This window comes from Sciurus vulgaris (genome assembly GCF_902686455.1).
Source record: "Sciurus vulgaris genome assembly, chromosome: 11".
In the NCBI taxonomy this organism is placed as follows: domain Eukaryota; kingdom Metazoa; phylum Chordata; class Mammalia; order Rodentia; family Sciuridae; genus Sciurus; species Sciurus vulgaris.
Genome location: NC_136472.1, coordinates 126,955,858 through 126,961,490, shown reverse-complemented (window position 1 = coordinate 126,961,490; position 5,633 = coordinate 126,955,858).

Sequence of the window (5,633 nt, the reverse complement as noted above, 5' to 3'; positions counted from 1 at the left end):
TTCTCACCTATCATGTTTGCTTCCTGTCTACAGACAATCGTTATTCTGCTTCTTCTCAGCTCTGCGAAAATTACACCATCTTCAGAGGATGCTGCACCTGACTTGAAATTCCTTTGCCCTTAGGTGATTTGCTTCTGGAGGTTCCAGGCATTGATACTAGCCTTCCTGAAACCTTCTACAGGGAAGAGGTTACAATGCCATCCACATAGCCAAATCTTTCTCCCAGATTCCCAGGTTTGTTTGACCCACATTAAAAAAAAAAAAAAAAATACCCAACATGTAAAAATCAGAAGATCTCCTTTGAAAAAGTGAAAGTATTAGTGACACTGGGAACCTACTCTTTGAATATCAGGCGACAGTCTGTTGGAACTGAGTACCTGCTACCTCTTCAGGTAGCACAGCTATTCCCTGTTGCTGCTCTATTCCCATCTGGATGGGCAACTCATTTACGGTACCTGCACTGCTCTTTGCTTTCAAGAATACAGAGGTTTTCCATATGCATTATCTTATTTAGTCCTCACACCCATGTCAGGTCAATATTTTATAGATCGGGAACCCATCCTTCTTAGAGCTGTATTAATTGCACTTTTTATTTGAGTGCATTTAAGGGTACTTAAGTGTTTCTATTTGGATTCTCTGAGGGCCAGGATTAAATATTCTACTTTCTCTCTTTCTAAACAGCATGCAGTCTGTTCAGGGATATTCATCCAGGGAGGTATCTGACACTGGTATGTTGAAATGAGGAATTTGAACTTTGGCTCATTCTTCTCACATATGTGTTTACTGTGTCATCTGAAAACATGCTATTTAATCATGGTGTGATTTGGTTATCTCACCTGTAAAACAAATATAGAAAATGATGTTTAATATTTTCTCAGGGTCTCATGGCATGAGATTGGAATGATTAACTAAGGCCAGGACTTGATGGATCTTTACTGTCATGGGTAAGATCTTCTATTCCATAAGTCAGTGAATTTTAAGCTGCATCAAAGAATCTTAAAGCTGTACTGACTTGTCCATCCTCCATGAATTGTCACAGGGCAAAAGAGTGAATGATCTGGGCCCCAGACTCCTAATCACATTATGATAAAGAATATGGGAGCCACTGAAGGGTTTTTAGCAGAAATTGAGCTGGAAAATTTCTGAATTTACAGAGATTGCTCTGTATAGAGAATAGATTTAAGGCGACAAACCAGATGACAGACAGGAATGCAAGTAGAAGATGCATGCTCAGCAAACTGGTGAAGAAGAGGAATATATGAACTACAGATGACTCAAGAATTGGCAATATGGAGAAAGAAAAATCAAGACTGACTTCCATATATTTGATTTTGATGATGATTAGGGAGAATTAAGGAGACAGTCATTTAAAAATATAGTCAACATTACAGAAATATGAATGAGCATGAGGACTGTGATGTACACTATATAGGTCTCTATCACCTAAATATTGATCAAAAGTGGGGATAATAGGCAGTCAGAACAAAGAGATTCCCCCACTTAGCTATTCAAGAGCTTGTGTAACTTTGCATTCCATCTCCAAACCCATTTTCTCATTCATTAAATGGCACACATGAGTAGTAGAAAGATCAAAGTATTCACAGACATGCCAAGATTAGTATCATTAAGTTATTTATGAAAGTCATATTTTACTTATTAATTCCCTCACTCAGTAAACAAGAGATATGTGACCAAAAGATGGCCTTTTAGAGTTGGAAATTCCCCAGTGGTAGGACACATCTTCCTTGATCCTTAGGCGGGACCCACCCAAAGGAGGTCAGCAGGGAGGTCTCCCACAGTTTTACAGCCCTCCTGGGCCTCAGCTGTAAGTACTGAGTCAAAATGATACCCAGTGCTTGACTCTGGGCTTTCCATATGGCCCAGGTAGAAGAGCTTATCTTTACTTGGACATCTTTCTTCATCTATTGTTCATTCCTTAGACAGCTCTTTTATTCTCAAGTAAATATTATTTGACTAATTTGAGCCTAATTGAGATTTTCTTTTAGAAATTCTTAAGAAAAGATAAAATGGGGAAATGGACTATGTATACATGAAAGTGAAAACTGAAAAAAGTACGAAAAAAAAAGGGTTATGTTTTAACTTGTCCCACTACTTTGATCTCCAATTTCTTGATCTCTGTCACACAGCTAGATATTTGGCAGCATGATATATAGAAACACGTTATGTGGGGATTTTTTGTCACATGTAAGTGATATATTAAAGATGAGTTCCCATGGCATAAAGGGTGGAGGCCAGGACAGGGAGGAGGGATTGGGCTAGGGAAGAAGTGATCAAAGAGATTGACACCAGCTGGATCTCCATATGTTGCTCCATAGAGCAGTGACTGGCAAGGTTGCTGGGCTGCCCTACTTCTTCATTAGTTATCCTCATGTGTGTGAGTGTAGGTGAAAGGACTTTGTAAAATGGCAAGCCCTTTAAGTACTGCTAACGATGTATAATGAAGGTCTTTAATGAAGACCTGTGGCCCCATGAGCAATGAGTACACTCATAACAGAAACAAGTGTGGGAGTTAACCTGCTATCTTCATCTCTTCCTTTTGCTATAGGGAAACACCTGCTCTTATGGTGTATGCTCAAGATGGTCCAATAAAGAACTAACACCATTAACGAGATTTTCCCCATTCTGCTGATCCCAGGATGCCATATATGTCGCATCACTCTTCATAAGCACCAAAGTTCAGTTCCCTCTTATTCCTGTGTTCTTGTTGAAGTGATGGCTTTAATGTAGACATCAGGGAAGAGAGATCCACCTGAAGGGAAAGGAACATAATATTGCCCTCCGGTTCAGAAAGACATTTGAATCCCTTGCTGTGGTTTGAATGCATACCTCCCAAAGGTCCATATGTAAAAAAATCAGTCCTCAGGATGGCAGTGTTGGGAGGTGCTGTGAACCTTTAACAGACAGGACCAGAGAGGAGATTCTTGGGAGGAGTCCCTTGGAAGGGACTAGGAGACATTCTCTGTCTCTCTCTCCCTCTGTGTCTGTCTGTCTGTCTGTCTCTCTCTCTCTCTCTCTCTTTGTGTCTCTCTCTCTGTCTCTCTCTGTCTCTCTTTCTCTCTCTGTGTCTATCTCCCTCTCTCTCTCTCTCTCTCTCTCTGTGTGTGTGTCTCTCTCTCTCTCTGTCTCTCTCTGTCTCTCTTTCTCTCCCTCTTCCTAAATTTGAGCTGAGTTGTTTGCTTCCACACACACTCCTACTATGTTGTACTCCTCTTGCCAGAGGCCCAAGCCAATGGGGCCACTCAGTCTTGGACTTGAATCTCCAAAACTGAGCCAAATTAGAACTCTTTATTTCACAAATATTCCATATTTATGTTTAGTTTTAGTGATGGAAAACTAACTAATACAACCCTGTTAAGATTAGTCAAGCCTAGCAATATAGCATGTGGGGTTCTGTTATGAGTCTATTCATTTGAGTCTTCATGAAACATCATGCTTGCACAATAAGCATTACTTAGAAAGATTGTCATTTTATAAAGCCTTTTCAGGTAACTGGGGGTGGTCAGAGAGGCTTGGTTCATTTTTGTCATTTTAGGTGATATCAGTAGGAGTCAGGGCTTAGCCGTCTGAGGAGGTCTATTTGAAATCAGTCATGGAAGTGACAGAATGTCTTTCTACTGCCTTTCTCAACCAGTTTTCCTCCCTATATCTGCCATCCCTTCATTAGCTTGCCAGCCACTTGCCATCCAGAACAAAATACAAGTAGTATCTGGGGAATTAGTTCTATAACCTACCCATAAAGACTAGAAGAAAATTGAATGTAGCAAGAAAGGAGCCCAGTACCCAGCAGTGTAAGGAGAGGGTTCAGGGATGACGTTCTTCCTTTCTTATTCCTTAGTTGTTTCTATTTGCACAAGATGTGTTTCCTCCCTCAACCTCATCCAGCTGTATTCCCAGCCCATTGAAGGAAGGAGGGGAAAAAGCTATTTAAATTTATACTGTTGAATTTCTGTAGGACACCGAAATATTTTTGAAGTTAATGGGGGAGCTCTGAATAGTCTGTTTCAAATAATTACAGGAAAAAAAGTACATTGAAATAATTAGTAGTTGCTACTAGAACATTCAGCAAAATGAAATGACATCTTTGCATGCCTATTAAATGGCACTTTATTTTCAGTTTAGGGTGTTTTGGATGAAATTAGATGGCAAACACACTGCATCATTGAGTGATTAGAAAAACTAGTATCATTTAGAGTTAGACTAGTATCATCATCAGCTTTTTTCTTCTTTCACTTAAAAAAAAAAAAAAAGTGCTGTGCTATCCTGTTAGGCGAGATTTTAATAGAAATGGGACCAACTGTAGCCCTTGAGACTTGAGCTTAAGTGGCTTATGTGAAATCCCCCGGATGCAAGGAAAGGCGTTAAACAGAATCTGATTATTCTATTTTTTCTAATTCTGGGATTCTCTGTCTACTCTGCTTAGAGAATGCATACAACCTCCCACTCCAACGTCTTCTTCTCTCTCAAAAAAGAATCTTATTCGCCCAAAACAGAAAATGGTCCTAATCTAATGAGTAAGACCACATTTATCTTTAGCTTCACTCCTAGCCATCTTTACAGTATCCATCCTCTCTATTAAAAAGAAAAAAAAAATCTAATTTTAAAATATTGACAAGAAAACTGATTTTCAACATTTAATTCACTAAGGCATTTTCCAGGATACTGACCATAACCTGGTATCCTCACCTTTCTATTCCTTACTCCTCTGTATTCCTCCTCTCTCTTTGATTCCATCATGGTTCTCTGTCCCCTCTATTACTTCTTCCTGCTTCCCCTAACTGTGCTTCTCTTCCTTTCTCACTCCTATTCAAGAAGAAGAAACAAAAGAAAGAACAAAGGGGGAAGGAAGAAATAGGTGTGGCACAATTGTGTCTCCTAAATTCAAGTGGGTGCTGCTTAATATTTTTTAAATTTTTATTATATGCAATCTTGGAGGAATATTTTTTGAGGCAAGAAGGACTGAGGAAGTCTGTATATTCTACTTTTAAACAATATTTTATTATCTAACTCCAAGAAATTTATCAGAATAGCTAACTGCTCCTTTATTTAAAACAAACAAACATAAAGGTGTTTTGGAGTTCTGAGATTGCATCCTTGTAGAGAGGAAACAAGCAACAGAAATGGCCCGTGAGGAAGTTAGGTTTCTGATGCAGAACAGGAAATGGCAAAGCAATGCGAGAACTGGAGGGGTCTCTGCTCCGTGGCTTGACTTGGGGCCGCCATGTTTCTTTCCCAAGGCCTGGTCGTCCTCTTACATATTGCTGGGCCTTTTGACCTGGCATTTCTTTAGCCCAGAACACTTATATGTTCTCTCCCTAGGCTTGTTTGTCCAGCGGTACCCACAGGAATACCTTGCCTGTTCCCACACCCAGCCCTCCAGGTTGTACCCACTGTCTCCCCAGAAGAAAGGGGCACTGTCTGCCTCTTCTGCCCTGGAGGTTTTGCAGTCCATGCATCCTCCCTTGAAACAGTTGAGAAAGGTTCTGATAAGAGGGCTGTTGGGGGCTGTGCCATGTTGGCGGCGCCGGGATGGCGCCTGATCACACCGGCAGTGAGGAGGTTAATTGACATAAGCACACTCAGGTGATTTTCTCGACCACGCACACAATGTACGC